The following is an 18,438-nucleotide window of genomic DNA, read 5'->3' on the forward strand; positions in this document are numbered from 1 at the left end:
GATTTGAGGCGTTTTGAATCGATCCCCCTTTTTTTTTTGAATAGTTTTAATTCCTAAAATTTTAAACTAATATAAATCAAAAAAAAAAATTCGATTCTTTATGGTCGTTCTTTCTTTTTGTGCCACTCTTTATCTTTTCTGTGTTATTTTTATAACTTTGGCATCTGACATGGCTGGTTCGACCACGATTAGTGGTTGACCCCATTTGTGTTTTCCAACACCGTTCTCAGAAGAGCCAAAATTAATATTCATGGGTTGTGTTTTGGTTGCAATATGTTAAATCTGAGACTATATGGCATGGCTTTCGCAACTCTCTAGAAAATGGGAATTGCTTTCTCGGCGTGATGTTAGATTAAACTGCAATGAGATGAGTTACGACTCGACCGGACCTAGAACACACAAACTCTCTCTCTCTCTCTCTCTCCCCTGAATCGTGTTGGTTATACATATTTACATCCACAGAAAGGTGCGTGACTGATGATGCTACATTAATCTTTTGTATTGTCAGTACAAGAATAGGTCCGATGAATGACAAATTGGTCCACAATCCGGACAGTGCTTAATGGGTCGTGATTAGACACGGCTGCACTCCACTTACTTGGGTATCTCCTCAGATGGCTGAACTTTTGCTGCTGCTTGAGCTCACCGTCCCAATCTGGATCTAACTTCCAATCTTTCGGAACCTGTTCATCACAAATTGAAATTAACCTCAAAACCAACTATGAGTGACCATTCTGATATCCCCATGTCAATACATCCAATGGTCAACAGATAAAAACAACAGAATTCAAATAGGGAATTCATACTTTAGAAAGTGGAACTCTAGATAATAATAAAGATGATGATGATGATATTAATATTGATATTGATAAGGGTCCTCACCCCAACTAGGGGACAACAAAAGCCTGCAAAATTTAAAATGATTAAGAAACCGTACGGTATTTCAAGAAAACATATGCACAAGGTGTGCATCAGCCACTAACCATTCTCTTGTACTTGTTGGATACGTAAATCCAAGTTAGGCATGTTTAGTCTCCATCCATCAAGTATGATGGACAATTAAATGTAGCTGTAAACACATATCTAAAATTATTGCAATCCAAAATTTCAATAAAAAAAGAGTATGTAGTTCTAAAGAAGGGTGTTGTATGTCTGTTAAAGAAATGATCTTCGTCAAATACTGCATAACACTTCATGGTACTTTTAGCAAGTCAAGATGAAGTACCATGTGTAAGAAGCCATGGATTTTGCTTCTAATTATCAACAGTCACCATATATGATCATTTCATCACTTCGCGCCAAACAAATAATGGTAAATATCTTAACCCAAAAACAATTTGCATAAGGCCACTGTTCAAGAAATGTGGAACATCATTTTCAATGTTTACCACAAGAAATATGCAATATAAGAGATTCCACGTGTGTGCAGACGCATGATTGCATTTGTGGATCTTTTGGTCTTCATTTAATTGAATAATTGTGAATTACCTTATCAACGGCAAGGGTATAGACTTCAAGGTCACCCTTGGGACTGATATGGAATCTGGTGAAGGACTTGTAGTTTGCAATACGCAGGGACGAGAAGGCTTCATCAAAGTGGACGTGGAGCCAGTTGATGCATAGATACAAGTAGCATCCAAAGACCAGTGAGACCACTGGGGTGGAAAAGACCCAAAAGTACAAAAAGACTGAAGCATAATAGATGATTGCATGCCCACGAGAAAGAGATTCCAACCCTCTCTTGCATATGTTACTTCTGGTTACAGCCATGACCTGAAAAACAATGCAAATTTGTTAATTGAGGGGGAAAACCAGAATAGATCATAATCCTTTTTTAAAATGTAGAGAAGATCATATTCTTTGTTAAATATCTGATGAAACCGAACCTAACTCCCCAAAACTGAAAATTTAAAATGGGACAAGTAATTGCATAGAAATTAACGTGCTTATTACCATGTTTCTAATCTCTCAGAAAAATGGAAGGGCAAAACTGTCATAAGAATTCTTAAATGATTCTAGAACAAATTGTGGAATCAGATTCATATTTTTGTAACTTCTGAGATTCAAAACAGGCATAACCAATCTTTATCTAAATCTCCCAGAAAAGGTTGGAATATTCATGATACAAGAGATTCCAATCAAGTCTATTACCTCTGGAACATCGAAGGCAGACATTAGATACTTTATGCAGGCCGGATAAAGACCAAAGGTCCACTGTTCTAGCCGAGCTCGTAGTTCTGTGGGGTCCGGAAAATGCTCACTTTCCACCGAGCGGTACCATTCATATAGAGTATGATAGCCTAAAATACAATTCATTGCATGAGAAATTAAGTTTCCAGTTTTCTTCCCATTGATAAACCCAAGCAGGGATATGTTATATAAAAGTCTACACTGTTCAATTTCTAGATGAGCATATACTCAATAGTTCATGAGTGACCGAGCCAAAAAAGAATGAAGTGGTAAAATTTATGCTATTGAAAGTTGAAATGACACAGACACACACACGGATGCATACGCACAAGCATCTACACACGTGCACGCACACGCATCCACACACGTGTGCACACACACACAGACAAACGCAAACAAGCGCACACATGCATGCGCACATGCACGCGCACGGACACACAGACATGCACACATCCACACATGCCACACACGCACACACACACACACAGAATCCAAAGTCTTTTAGCGCTAAAGTCGATCTGCCGTGGTCTTTGGTTGGAACTTAGCTTCTTATCTAACTATTTCTAGATGATCATAAGCTCAGAAGTACACGAGTGAATGAGCCAAAAAAGTATGAAAGTGGTAAAATTTGTGCCATTGAAAGTTGAAATCACACAGACACAGATACACACACGCGCACACACGCACGCACGCACACAAACGCACATATATGCACATGCATCCACACACGCGCACATGCACGCTCACACACAGATACAGACACGTGCCCACACATGCATGCACACAGACACGTGCACACACACATGCACATGCACGTGCACACACACACACACATATACACAGAATCCAAAGTCTTTTAGGGCTAAAGTCAATTAGCCGTGGTCTTTGGTTGGAACTTAGCTTTTTTATCCAACACCGCAAATTAAAATGAGAGAAAACAAACTTATTGAAAGTGCATACCTGAAGTTGCTAGTAGCTTGTGGCGAATACATGTCTCAATGCCAAGTTCCAAAAGCATCATGAGTATGATGGCTGCAGTCATATGGGCAGAAACGTGAAGGATGCCTATGATGGCCCTTCTCTTTCTAGAAACTTTGGAAGGAACAAAAAGAAAAGAAGCCACCAACAGACCTATGATCCCCCAAAAAGACACGTAGGAATGTTCCAACATGGATGTAAATGCACGCCACATTATAAGGAAGAAACTTTTCAGGTGACCCGACCATGTATCATCCTGCAATATATGATCCAGTTGACACTGGAGTATATCCAGACTGCTGGGTAAGACACTATCAGAGATACAGCGCAAACATTTTAATTGTAACCAGTGCTTTTTGTTTAGGTGGTCTAATAGGACCAAATTGCACCCTGAGGCTTGCAGCCAAAGCACCACGTTAGGGGGATCTGTTCGACCAGAAAACTCTCAAATTATCTTTGTTCATCTCTAAGATGAAATTTTAGAAAAGAAAAATGTGAACTGGAGCTCAAAGGCGGCTTTAAATCAATTTCGGTTCCGATGTTAGAGTTGTTTTTAGAATGTTTCCATGTCCTTTCATGGACAATCCAATCTAGTTTCAACAACTCTTTCTTCCCCTTCGAAATTGACCACAAGATGAGTCACAGATGATTTGAAACATTTTTGGTCATAAATTCCCCTTTCGAAGGTGTTTTTCCCAGGGACCCAAACATAAAATTTTGTCCCTTAGAACTGCCATGCATGTCCCCTTTCTAATAGAGGGTTTTTTTGCTTACTTTTGTATTTTCCCATTTTAGATGTTTATCACTCCACAAAAATCAAAGAAATGCAAGTTGCTGCCCCTTAAAAAGAGCTGTCTCTAACAAGCATATGAAATGCTTAAGGAAGCTTTTTTTACAATATTCCTAACATAGGTCAACTGGGTTTATCAAGTTGAACATGAGAAACTACAAAAGAAATAATAATCATAAGAACATATCACCTGTGGAAACATGGAAACCACCAGTATAAAGTATATGATGCCTCCGATGAAGTCAAATTGCCAATTCTTCTTTCGAAACTTTAAAATATTCCCCAAGGCAATCTGGAATAAAACAATAAGCCTGAATAAGATTGTACAATGTGTCTATCTTGCTCATAGGCAACACAAAGCAAATCTGGGTATCAACAAGCAAAATCACAAACCCAGTTAGGAGAATAATTTGAAATCTCTTTTAACAAATGAAACGCTCCTCAATGTCAGAATCCCACCACCACAGCAGAATATATAGGGAACAAACACCACAGTACAATGTATGATGGTATATCCACTCCAACCGAGATCTACCATCAATTATGTTTTTGAGCACATGTTATAACATTTGTGTTTAGGGACAAGTTGGAGTCAAAAGAAAGATCCACCATCAATATTAGCCGGATGGTTGGAGATCAACTGTATTTGGTGAATGCCCCTCTTGACAGTTAAGATAATCTTCAACCGTCAGGCAGGAACAAATGGTGAGTGTTGAGTTGAGAGTTGGGAATAGCATATACCTCAGCCCATTGTGTTAAGGTATCCCCTCATCATTAAGTTATACATGCTCTTGACTTGAGCTGATTAAGAAAGAACAGAATGTCCACATATGCAGCAGAGTTTCACTACATACCCTACTTGAGTCTTCATATGAAGGATACGCCACCTTGTTCTCATAAACATTTCCACAAAATTTCTTGAAGTTGGAAAAGACATGAGTAGGATGCAAAAATGCCCCACCGCAACCATTAACAAGTAAATGCTCCACATAAACTGGTTTATTATTCGATGGAACAGCAGAATGACGCATATAATGGTGCAAATCCCCTGCCATACGAAGCTTACATCTTCCCTTCAGGTAATCGCATATCAAGTGGGACACGTTCTTGCCACTGGTGTCACTCCAGTACCAATCGAGGAGCCAATTGGGCTCATGTGTCATAACAATCACAGAGTCATTTTCTCCGACCTGCAAATTTGACATAAAGCTTGGGGTGTCACAAAGTTGAACCAGGCCATCAATATCAATAGCAGTTTTACCAATTGAAAACAAAGATCTCATGCTTCCATGAATCAGTAGAATCATTGTTAGACAATATTAAGCAATACGCAATCAGAATTGATCCTTAAATGATAGTCACCACCAGAATTATTTATTATTATTGTTATGATAAGCAACTTTCAATGATTATGGAGTATATTTTTTTGAATTGAATCACACCAAGGTGGGAAGTCTCCAATTCACTGTGGGATGAAGTGTCTTCATTGGTTGGTTCTCTACGAACATGTTGGACAAATTAAAAACTCCGAAAGAGGTATTGATGATTTGGGGAGGATCAGAAAGGGCTTTGGATTAAGTTGGTGGAAAGTGTAGGTATATGTGAGTAGATCTGGCAAGGAGTGGGTGATTTTAAGGAAGGCATTAGGTTTTGCTTGGGGGTGGTTAGAAAGTTGGGTCCTGGAACAAGAAGAATGGAACATTATGTTAACTTCAAGGCTCATGAGTCACTAAGATGATTGTTCATCCCCACATTAGAGATTGTGGTTCCTTTGAGAAAGCCAGGGATAAGATGCGGTCCCCAATATTCAGAAGGGATTTAAGAGATGACAAAAGCCAGAGAGAAATGTCTTCTGTTTTGGGTAGAGGAACTTTATAGATTAAATTAGTCGGATTTGGCCATGGGAATGTTACAGGGATTCTCAATGTCGTCTGTGTCTGATGCAGTACTCTTCTTAGACACCTTTGTTTGGTACCATGGTTTTCTGCTTTGAAGATCCCAACACCACCCACATTTTGATGTTCAAGAAGAATAACATTTAATCACCTGCAACATGGACCTCTCTTACGATCATGTAAATCATCTCTTGGAAGACAATGAAATATTTTGATCCATTATTTATTCAGCAGCTTGACTTGGTTCATTTGCCTCAGTAGATGCTCTTGCGGATAGTTAATCTTCCAGGCCTTTCCTCTCTAGAGGGTATCTCTGAAAATTTTCTCATATCTATCCCCGGTTATATTGCTCAAAAGTTTCCTAATAAAAAAGGTAAAAGAATGTATGACACTGTCAGAGACTTGAGCGAAACTTGGGGACTCAAGCACATCTTTGAAAGAATGGGAGTCTTTTTACATGCAAGTGTGACATATACCAAGTACATGTGGATGGGCCCAGAGCAAAGACAACGAGACGAGTAATGAGCATGGGCTTTGTACCTATACCCAAGTCAATTTTTCATATACCACCCATCCACCCACCTGAAAATCTATCACCAACTGGTCACAATAGCCTTTAAGCCTGAAATTCGAATTACAAATCTCAAATCTAAAAGGTTTATGCCTTCCCACTGCAAATTGTCTGTCCAACAAGAAATGGACAGCACCAGCCTCAAGAGAAGTCTTTATGATATCTCTGGAAAGTGCAACTCAAGATGTCCTGGGATAGAAAAAGGAAACATATACAACATGGTGATAACTAAAGTACTAGACCAATTGGCTATGAAATCAAGTTTAAGAAGCCACACAAAGGGATAGATCAATATGCCCTTTCCAATTCGTACATTGAGAAAATCTCCGCTCATACTCATGGTTGTTTGACTCACCTTGCATCTCAATGGAAAACCAGTTAGCATTGAAGTTCCCTTAATAACCACATAGACTTTCAAGCCATACACCGGCAAGGTTAACAGTTGCAACACCCTCTCAATAGATGAGATAGATACCAACATAGAAAATTTCTCGTGCACACCACAAGATTGTTTGTATTTGTAGATTATGTTTAAAGTTAAACCACCTGATGAGCCCAACAATAAGAAAACCCTCCATATCCATTTTTCATGCAAAGAATACAACTGATTAAACAACACCAACTTTTGCCTCCTTAAGTATCACTGGTTCCACAAAATTGTTCATTGATGATGATCATGTTATATTTCCTATTGCTTTATCATGAACTTCTTGGTAAGAAAAATTAGCTTCTGTAAATACTTGAGCACAAATTCCATATACGTATTGAAAGTCCACATGTTCAAGAATAATTTCTAATATTTTCACCCATGGGAAAAAGTAACAGTAAGATAGCATATTTGTGAATGCAACTAGCCCATATAGTATATACCAGAGGAATCAGTATCTCAAAATATCAAATAACCACACCTCCATATGTTCCAATTCACAGTGTATCCCAAGGCATTCAAAATCACCAGCATAAGCAAAAAGTAGACTAAGAAGATTTTAGTATGTTAAGAACAAGGTGTTTTCACACATTTTCATTGCGTAAGTATCTGCAGTGTTATGGTTTCAGTGCAAGGCCAACTTGAAGTGGCAATGAGTACTCTTGGAACTGAGAAGCATCTTTAACATATGCTGATCAGCTTAGTTTCCATAAATCAAACAAAATCCAACCAAAAATTAATTAAAGAAAAATAAAAATGAGAAGCATTACATGTGGGGGTAGGAATTCCATGCCAGACCTTGTTTTTTGTCAATTCTGCAAAAAATTTAAATTGATAGACATCAATATCCCCGTGGAGTGCTTGATCAAGACCAAATATCCACCATCCTTGAGGAAGTTGCAATGCAAAATAACTCTTTTTCTGAGGTAGAAACCACCCACCCAACCAACTTTTATGACATATATACCTCATGAAAGTATGAAGCCCATCAAACCAATCTGCAGCAAACGCACAATCATCTTGACAATTGCACAACTACCAAGTATCACAAACATCCTTAGACCATAATAGAATAGTAAAAAATGAATAGTACAGTATGCATTCATCTGCTATGAAGTATGAAGTATGAAACTTTCAGCCACGTTTGAAACTGAAGAGTCTAATCATGCAACTTAGTGTCTAAAGGGAAATCCCTGGAACTTATGATAAAATAATATTTAATAATCATGCTGGACAGTATGAAATACTGTGTAAGTACATCAAAAGCATATTATACTATTAGAAAAAGTTTGATAAGGGCAAAAATAACCGCTACTTAGCTTGGTTTATGACCACATTACCATGATTGCCAGGAATTATAAAGCATTGAGGTCCCTTATATTGCTTTAGCGTTGATATCTCCAAGGGAAGCTCTGGTTTATTCACTGCTATATGCTCGGGCCTATACCAAGATGGCGGTTGTAAAGCATATTCAAAAGGGCAAAAGAGACGCCTCTCATATGTAAATGGAGAAGGATTTGGGTACCTGAATGCAATAAAATAATCAACACATAATAGGACCACACAGTATGCCAACAATATGCAGATGATACAATGCAGTAGCATTCTTTCACCTTACAATTACAGGAACACATGTTTAAGGACAGGAATAATTTTTTTGCCTGAAACTTATCCATCATATGGCTTTCTCTTTTCTTTTCAGGGACTTTCAACAATAGGAACTTCAAATTCTTATTAAAATCGAAAAATATGTTTAACACAGGCAAAGGTAGAAAGGAAAAAGAAACAAAAAGCTACTAATAGATTAAATAAAGAACCATTCAAAATGGAATCCTCCATCTCTCCATTGTCTCCCCCTTCCCTTGTTCCTCTTCGCCTCATTTCCATCCCTCCACCACCTTCTTCCATTCTCGCTCAACAGTTTCGGTCCTCTCTCGTTGTTCCAGCCTCAAAGAGATGATTCCTTCGGCATTGAAAAATGGGCAAAGAGTTGCTGGCAGGAACCTGGTCTGGTTTGTAGGAAACTATCATGTGGCTCTTATCTCTTCTCCTTCTCATCGGCAGAGAGCGCCTCTAGAACCCTCAAGTCTTCTTCCAAATCTTCTTTCCGCAGGGCTTCTCTCCACCTCTCCAGATGGTCCAAGAACGTGGGTGCTTTTCGCCGCCAGAAAGTCTGGCTCACGGCCTCCGCCATTCCTTTACACTCATGGTGCGCTGACACCTTCAAGGCCACTGGTGACGCATCCGACACCTTTGTAGCTGTGCACTTGAAATCTCTGGAGAGTCTCCCCCTTGGGTCACTACTCATGACGTTGAGTTCTTGGAACCTCATACTATCCTTGCTTTCATATGGGTAGAGGTTGCAGGGGCCTTCTACCAATCTTGGTCCATGGCTTCTCCCCCTTCACCTCGCTTCGTTTCTCCGGGTGGGTCCGTTTCAGGTGGCCACCACACCCTTGTTCCTCCTCCCGCTATCGGTTCCCATCTGGACCTCGACGCTTCCAATCAGTGGACTTGGTATCCCGAAAATGCCGCAATCCGTCTGTCCAGCACCGTCAGTGGCCTCAGCCCTTCGCTCCATCATCACTGACGCATCGGGCCCATCCTCCTCTACCTATTCCACCTCCTCCACCGCCTCCAACACTTGCGCCACCTCTGCTCACAACTTCCCGTCACCTTTCTGGTTTGACCACGATTCATGGTTCGTCATCCTCGGACACACGTCCCCGTGTTCCTGTTGCTCACGATTGCCACCCTCATTCGTCGACTGAGATCGTGGCACTGTCCAGTCAATCCATTGAGGACACGCGTCACTCGAGCACTCTTGCCCTAGCCTTACCCTCTCTAGCTGTTGGCACCACGCAGCCACCTTCCTTTATTACCCCTGCTGACGCGTCGACCTTCGTACCCTCCTTGACTGCAGCATCGTCTCTACCTCGTTCGGAGGGCTCCTTTTCGGCTGCTCACTGTACTAACACCCCTATTCTCTCCTACCTTCCTTTTGCCCCCCTTACTAAGAATGTGTGCCCACCTCATGCCCCGGTGTCTTCTCATCCCTCTGCCAGCCTTTTCTTTTTCGAGTCTCTTCTGTTTCCCTTTCCTTCTTTCTCAGTCAGGGCTCCTAGCCTCCCCCGATTGCGGCGATGCCAACACCTCCTCCCCAGTCATCCTCGATTGCCACGTCCCTGCCCTCACCTAACCCCTCTCCCTTGATACTCCCTCGCAACGTGTCTCCTTCACCTTTGTCGTTGTCAGTAGACGGCCTCCAAACTCTTTCTATCCCTTCTCCTCCCACCTTTCGTCCAACCCACCAAGCTCTCTCACCTTTACCCCTCACCCCACCTTCCTCACCTTTCCTGTCTCCCATCCCACTGACTGTGCTCTGCTTGCCTCCGCCTCTCATCGATTTGGATCCCCCTCTTCCGGTCCTCTCTCCTCCCCCTCCTCTCGGATCCTTGCTCGGGCTGACTGTTTTTCTTGTTCTCCCTTCTTCTCCCCGACCCTCCCCTGAACCTAATCCTGCCCCTCTCCGCCTTCTTGACCATGGCTCAAGCTCTATTTCCTTGAGCCCTATCTCCTTACTTGCTCCGCCCCCCCCCTCTCCCAACTTTTGATACCCCTATCGCTTCCCCTGCTGGGGTTGAAGGGCCTTTTTCGCCTCGGCTTCAAGTATCTAGTTTTGCGGTCTCTAATGACCCTTTCGGTTTTGTTTCGGCCCTTCTACGACCCTCTTCAGCGGATGGCCTGCCTCCTGTGGCCTCGTCGGCACTACCTTCTCTGACGCTCTCGTCCTCGACCACTCCAACGCCTTTTACGGTTGCCGTTGTAGCCTCATCGTCTAAAGATCAAGTTTCCTCAGTAGAGGTCAACTCCTTCGGCGACCCTCTTTCTCCTCCGTCTGTAAGCTCCAATTATGCAGACGGAGTGGTTACTAAGCAAGGGAACATCCTCAACGTGATGAACGTCATGGGCTTCCCTCTTACTGGGCCTGATGGGCCTTTCCTTGAATTTTTCAAAGCAGGTATTTTACCTAGACCACGGGTCAGCAAGCAGATCAGTTGTGAGGTCTCCAACCTTGCTAGCAGTTCCCTCACTCCTCTACCTCTTCCTGTGACCTCTTATGGGACTTCTCTGAAACGGTCCCCCAGGATTCCCCTTCCCCCCAACTGTGTCTGATGTAAATCCTCTCATGAAACATTCATGGGCTAAGCTTGCCCCAAAAAAAGCAAGCGGTAAAGGATTTTTGTTTTAAGCATCGACCCACCATTCTAGCTCTTACAGAGACCAAACTCCCCTCACCAACTTTGGCTCAGATTAGGCAAGTATGGGGTAGACGTCGTTGCCAGTGGCTGGCTCCCCCTTCGGAGGGGGCCTCAGGTGGTATTTGGGTAATCTGGGATCCCACAATGCACTCGCTCTCCTCTTCCCTTGTGGCAAGGTACTCTGTCTCCCTACTTCTCACAAGGATTCCCGATGGTTTGAACTAGAAATTTTCTGCTATTTATGGGCCCAATCAAGACAATCTTAGACCATTGCTTTGGGAAGATCTTAACTCTGTAGCTTCCCTACCTCATTCCATTTGCTGCATAGGGGGATATTTCAATGTAACCAGATGGTCTTTCGAAAGAAACAACTCCAACAGAATTACTCCTGCTATGGAACTCTTCTCTGATTTCGTAGCCCTCAATAACCTGCTCGACTTACCTATTTAGGAAACCTAGTTCACCTGGTCCAACTATTCCTCCTCCCCCTCTCTCTCCAAACTTGACCGCTTCCTTGTTAGTACGAAGTGGGATTCGTATTTTTTGGGAACCCATGTAGTTGCCCTTCCTAAACCGACATCAGACCCCTGTCCCATTTTGCTCAACACTAATCCTATAGCAAGGGGAGCCAAACCTTTCAGATTTGAGCTCACATGGTTGGAAGAGCCTACTCTTTGGATCTCTTTCCCACTTGGTGGCAATCTTGGTTTACTCTGTTCAGGGTTGGGATGGCTTCAGAATCCAACGGAGACTGCAGCTTTTGAAAAGTAATCTCAAAGCCTGGAGTCATCAACTACCTCGCTCTTTTAGACCATAGAAACTTTCTATGCTTCAGGCCATCAAGTCCCTCGACACTCTTGAAGAATCATGACCTCTGTCGGTCTCGGAAACCCAGTCCAGAGAGCAATTGGAATTCAACTACCATTCTATTCTCAAGAAAGAGATTTTTTGGTACCAAAGGTCTAGAATCAAGTGACTAAAGGCATGTGACTTGAACACTGGTTTTCTCCACAAATAAGTAAATTGCAGGCGAAGAGACAACACCATCTCTCATCTTTTGATGGGAGACAACCTTCTAGATGAACCCCAGGGCATAGAACAGGCTATCCTCTCCTATTTCATAAATATGTTTTCAGCCCCCCAAGGTCTTAGGCAGGTTATAGGGGACCTCTCTTTCCTCTCTGTCCTTAGTGATCAAGCGATCTGGCTGGAGAGACCTTTTGACGAGGCGGAGATCCTCGAGGCCATCTCTCAATTGGGCTCCGATAGGGCACCCTGGCCCAGACAGGTAACCCCCTGGCCCCTTTTAAAGTCTTCTGGGAATCCTTTCGAGATGATTTCCTTTCTCTTTTTGAAGAAATTCACTCTAAGGGAGTCAGACACAAGGCCATGAATGCCTCCTTTATCACTCTTATTCCTAAGATTGAGGGCGCCAAAGTGCTCAAGGATTACCGACCCATTAGTCTGGTTAACTCTTACAAAATTTTATCCAAAGTGCTTGCAACCCGTCTCAAAGCTGTCCAACCTCTAGTTATCTCCCCCAACCAAAGTGCTTTCATCACTGATAGACAAATTCACGATGGAGCTTTGGTTGCGCATGAAGTTGTCCACTCTAGACATCTCACTAAAGCACCGGGTCTCATTGTCAAATTGGACTGGGAAAAAGCCTACGACCATGTGGATTGGGATTTTTTGGAAGAAACCCAACTTTGAATGGGATTAGGGTCGAGGTGGAGCAGCTGGATGAAGGCTTGCTACTCCCAACCTTTCTTCTCCATCCTCATTAATGGAACCTCGAAAGGCTACTTTCCCTCCACCAGGGTGTTGAGACAAGGTCACCCCCTCTCCTCCTTCCTTTTCGCCATATCCGCAGAGGCGTTTAGCCAGTCGATTTGTAGGGTGTTTTCTGCTGGTCTTTTAAATGGCTTCTCTCTTGCCAACCAGGGCCCCACAGTCAACCCACCTTCAATATGGGACGACACCCTAGTTTTCTACAATGCCACCGAAGAAGAGAGTGCAAATCTTTTCCTGTTCCTTCGATACTTTGAATTTGTCACTGGGTTCAAAGTTAACTTTGAAAAAACTAAAATGATGGGAGTGGCCTCGGACTTTGAAACTCTCAAGTCCTTTGCAGACAGTTGGGGTTGTGGGGCTGAGAAGTTCCCCTCCAAGTACCTCGGTCTACCCCTCTGCATTGGCAAACCTAAGAAGCGAGACTGGTCCCACATCATTGACAAGGTGGACAGGAAGCTCGCAAGTTGGAAGGGACGTTTCCTGTCTCCGGGAGGCAAACTTACTTTAATCAAGGCCACTTTGGCCAACATCCCTGCGTTTCAAATGTCCATCTTCCTCATGCTTGTTGCCATCCGTTCTCGCATCACATGGTTGATGCGTAGGTTCTTTTGGTCAGGAGAGACTGTGAACCAGAAGTTTCACCTCCTTTCTTAGGACATCCTTTCCAACCGAAGAAGTGGGGAGGGCTAGGTATTAGAAACCTGAGGCTGCACAATCTTGCCCTTTTGGGAAAGTAGTGTTGGAGGCTGGTGACTCTCAGCGGTCATCAGTGGATCGACATTTTAAGGCATAAATATCGTCGCCTTTAACCCCTTGGTTACCCAACTGCACCACAAACTCCAGATCTTCGGGGATATGAAGATCCATTTGCACAACTCTCTTTCGTTAAACAGTTCATCAGATACCTTCCTAAACGAGGTACTCGCATTCTCTTTTGGAAAGACCTTTGGCTTGGTCTTTCCCCTATCTCAGAGTGATTTCCAGCCCTATTCTCTTTGGCTATACCGTGGTCAACGACATGACAGCCACTGGCTTGAGGCGCTCTTAGAACCCCAATTTCAGATGAGCCATAAACGACGATGAATTCAGCCTTTTTGCTGAGCTAACGGTGGAGGTTCAATTGTGCTTCTTGGCCACTCTTGGAGAGGACCACATTATTTGGACTCCGGCAGCCTCTGGAATTTTCTCAGTCAATTTTGTGTATCGGAGATTGGTATAATCCCTCCCCCTCCCACTTCGGTAATTGCACAAGCCTGGTCATCTTTTGCTCCTCCTAAGATCAAGATTTTCATGTGGATTGCTCTCTCAGAGAGTTCTCACAATGGACCAGCTACAAAGAAGAGGTATTTCTTTACCTAACCGCTGTGTTATGTGCTTGGCCAACGAGGAATCCAACCCTCATCTGTTTTTGCACTGTCCCTACACCTTCAATCTGTGGGGAGAGCTGCTACGCCTCTTTAATGTCCAGTGGGTGCTACGGGCCTCAGTAACTCACATTGCCAATGCTGTCCAACCCTTCCCTTGGGCAAAGGCAGGCATTCTGCTATGGAAGTCTGCGGTGGCAGCCACATTGTGGGCCATTAGGATTGAACAAAACAACCGGATTTTCTGGGGGGAGTACTCTTCGTGGTACAATACTTTCATCAAACTTAAATAAGTCGTGGTTTTTTGGGCAACTACCCACAAGAGCTTCAAAGGACTCTCTGCCACTGACTTTGCAAAGAATTGGGAGGCTTCCCTCCAACACAACCGCAAGCGTCATTCGAAGGCAGTGTTGTGGAGGCCTCCTGCCCAGGTAACTTCCAAGCTCAACTTCGATGGTTGCTCCCTGGGCAACCCAGGTCCTTCGAGAGCTGGTGGGCTCCTCAGAGACCACCTCAGCATTACTATCACCTCTCTCTCTAAGTCTCTTGGCCATACCGACCCTACAGCAGTAGAATCCATTGCCTTATTGGAAGGCCTAAAACTAATCCAGCCTCTTGGGACGCTTACGATAGAAAGTGACTCCAAGAATGTGATCTTACGGGCATCCACCCCCACCCCTCCCCCATGGTATTTGGCTAACATCTTTGCGGAATAAAACACTTATGTAGGGATAAGAGCATCTCTTGGTTGCACAGTTGGAGGGAAGGCAATCAGGATGCTGATACCCTGGCTAATGCACATGGCTGGTTCTTAGCTCCTTTTGGTTGTGTTGGCTTATTTGGGTTGCTTGGTTGTAACCTCTTCGTAAGACAACTTCTTCGTTTTTATTTCTTTTTTTTTGGAGCATCCACCCTGTGGATAGCCCACTTCTCCTTTCATTAATTCAAGGTTAACTTTATCAAAAAATACTTATCCATCGTTCATCACAAGGTAAACAAGGACAAATACTCGTTTGAGATGCGATAACAACAATACCTTAATAATGTCAAGAGTAGAAGGGTAAAAGCGGTTGCCATATTTCAGCTTTCATTTTGATGAGCCAGACCGTATACTTCAATCATCATAACAGCATAAGAAACAAAACGTAGCGACAAAAGGATGAGTGGTGGAAGAAAGCTATCGGAGTGCCTATCAATAGGAGATTTCAATCTCGAGCTGATAATGAGTCGATCATCCCACATTGTCATTCTCGTATGCTACTCGAGTTAATAACAGCAGAGTTGAGCTCTCTTTATATGATAATGGCCATAGAAGAAGGAAATCTAACTGGCAATTCAAGTGGAATGGCACAGCTATGGATGAGTTGAAAGATGAAATCTATCCATTTACGCCGACACTCTTCAGCTGTAATTAGTTGAGCAGCAAACTGTTCATCGGATTTCAGACTTTTTGCATTGTGTTTTGTAGACCTAATCCTCTTTTGTAGCACAGTGGGCCCAAATTATAACTTATTAGATGCGTCATGGTTAATTAGTCATAGCCTTCAGGGAAACTTAGTGAGAGATTGAGTACGAACCAAGGTGACCAATGGCCCCGTCTAACGGAGGCCCCTCCCTCCCTCTCCCCTCTCTCTATCAGAACAACATCCATTTGCCTAAGTCCTCCTCCCTCAATCCCCAGTCTCCTCTGCTCCCCGCCCCTCCCTCAAGCACACAGACCCATTTCTGCATCCACCGTCTCTTCAAGGACAACATCTCTCAAGACCTTATCCCTTTGGTAGAACAACACATCTCGCTCCAAAAGAAGAAACTTCTCTCATGCTTGGTGGGCCACGTCAACCCCATCACCTTCAAGCTCACTGGCAACCTCTGTAGTGATTTCGTTTCGATCCATTGGGGATCTTGTGAATTCCTCCCCATGGACTCCATTCATTGCTGATTGATGTCTTAGACCCTCATTCAATCCCTTCCAAACTGTGGCTACACATCAAATGGGAGTAATACTGTGTCCACATCTCCTGGATGGCCGCCTCTCCTCCCTCCGACCACCATGTCCAGCCAAAGGGCTGCCCTGAACCTCCTGCGTTCCACAATGGGTGGACCACAGTCTCTAGGTGTCATCCAAGAAATGCCAAGCACAAGTGCAGATCCCACCATCTGAGAGCCCACGCTAATCCTCATCACGAGACCTCCCCCTACCATCATACGGCTGTGGCAGCAATACCCACAGTCTCTCTCCGGCTGATGTCAGCAACTCAACCCCTCAGTCTTCCCCCTCCCTCTTTCCCGATGACCATTCACCACCCGTCCCTCCCCCAGCTGTGTGCTCTGCCCTCACCTCTTCCCCTTGCCAGTTCCTGTCGCCCTTACTCTCCCCTAGCCTACATGTACCCCCATACTCTGCACGCTCCCAGCCATTGTTTTAAAATGCGGCCGCATCGCCACATATTCAGCCGCATAATGCATCGCTATGCGCCCCAGAGCGCATCGGATAGAGGCATATATGCACCTTGGTGGGATGCGGCGGCGCATCCCACCACACTGCGTCCCACCGCATATTCGGCCGCGTAGTGCGTGGCGCATATGCATCGCAGAGCTCATGGGCAAAAATAATAGTGCCCCCGGCATGGGTATTTTGGTCATTTCCCCCCTTGAAGGAGGGCGGAAGGGTTTAAACCCCTTCCAAATACGAAAACAACCACATTTGTGCCCCTTTTTGGCTCATACAAAGAGAAAGAATTAGGCGGATTTTTTTTATAGCTTGGGCTTTGTTTTGAAGACGTTTGAGCATAGATTCGTCAACATATCGAGTTTCAAGGGCTGAGTTTGCAATTGTGATTATGATTTTTGGATGTTTATGAATTATGATAATATGATGTATTCTATTATCTTCTATAAAGTTACTTTCAAGTTTCTAGTTTCTAATGTCTTCTAACAAGGGATTCAGAGTCTCCGAACAACTGATAATAATAGAGTTAATGAATAAATTAAATACCTATTATCACATAAATCACCTACATATTTTTTCAGGCATTAACTATTTTTTGAGATTTTTTAAAAAAACTTGTATTTATTGATGACATGCAGGTGATGCGCTCGCATGTAGACCGCATAGAGCCACATTGTCGCATGGCCCCCCCGACCGCATTAGAATCGCATCCCGCATTCTAAAACACTGCTCCCAGCCACCCCTCACCTCGAGCTCTCATCTGTTGACACCCCCACTAGGATTCTCCCTCATAGATGAGACACCTATCTCCCTCCCACCTTTGCCCCACGTGATAGCATCACCAGTTTCCCCCTTCCAACTACAATCCCTGCACGCTGACCTGCCTCGCGGCACCCCACTCAACCTCTTATCAATAATCGACGACCCAACTTCGCCCCTCCTCCATCCCAAGGCCCCTCCCCCAGCCCCCAATTTAGGGGATCCCGATGATTCCACCCCCCAATGGCAACCCAACCATCACAGCCCACCATCCGTCCAATGCCCCTCCCCGCCCCTTTTGTCAGCCACGGCTGACCACTCTCTCATGGCTCACCTTTTCTCCTTCTTCCAGGCAGCATTACAGCCCCTCCCATTTCCTTCTCGATAACCCATCCCCTGAAGACTCCCTTGCCACCACCTTGGCCAGTGGTCTCCACAACATCCACTTCGCCCTGCACCTTCTCTCCCCCCTCATCTGCCTCTATCTCGCCCTTCACCACCCACCTCCCTCTAAACCTCCCACCCCCTCTCACCCATCACCCATGGCACGTCGCGCACCCCCCGCCCCAACCATCCCAAACCCCTTCTCCCTTGGTACAGCACCCACCTGTCCTCTAGATCATACTCCTACCCCCCACAACCCCTCACACTCAGTATCCTTCCCCCGGTAGCCTTCATTCACAACCCTTGCCTCGCTTCTACCACGCAACCACCTTGGCTGCCATCCCGATCCCCCCATTTCTCCCCCCCACCTCAGCCCACACCCACTATATCTCTTACACTGCCTCCCCCAACGCAGGTGCCATGTCCCAAGCCTTTTCCTCTTCTCCCATCTGCCCACCCCTTCTCACAACAAAACTCTCTTCTCCCAATACTGATGCTGCCCTGCCCTACCCTCACTCCCCTCCCATCCAGCCAGTTCAACAACTGCGTCCCACTCGACCTCCCCTCCTTATTGT

At 44.3% G+C, this 18,438-nt stretch overlaps 1 non-coding gene across 1 annotated transcript in view; it reads right to left on the reverse strand.

Moving 5' to 3' along the window:
* Positions 1 to 455: 455 nt before the first annotated feature.
* LOC18446479 (uncharacterized) overlaps positions 456 to 18,438 on the reverse strand; it is a 34,217-nt gene continuing 16,234 nt past the window's right edge. The window contains exons 10-17 of the transcript XR_016054527.1: positions 8,192 to 8,376; positions 7,650 to 7,849; positions 4,813 to 5,148; positions 4,149 to 4,250; positions 3,151 to 3,448; positions 2,152 to 2,300; positions 1,489 to 1,773; positions 456 to 683 (exon numbers count right to left, since the gene is read on the reverse strand). This is a non-coding gene — a transcript (uncharacterized LOC18446479). The remainder of the gene's footprint in view (positions 684 to 1,488; positions 1,774 to 2,151; positions 2,301 to 3,150; positions 3,449 to 4,148; positions 4,251 to 4,812; positions 5,149 to 7,649; positions 7,850 to 8,191; positions 8,377 to 18,438) is intronic.

The sequence above is a fragment of the Amborella trichopoda genome, chromosome 4 (genome assembly GCF_054954075.1).
Source record: "Amborella trichopoda isolate Santa Cruz 75 chromosome 4, AtrichopodaSantaCruz75HAP2 v2.0, whole genome shotgun sequence".
Classification (NCBI taxonomy): Eukaryota; Viridiplantae; Streptophyta; class Magnoliopsida; order Amborellales; family Amborellaceae; genus Amborella; species Amborella trichopoda.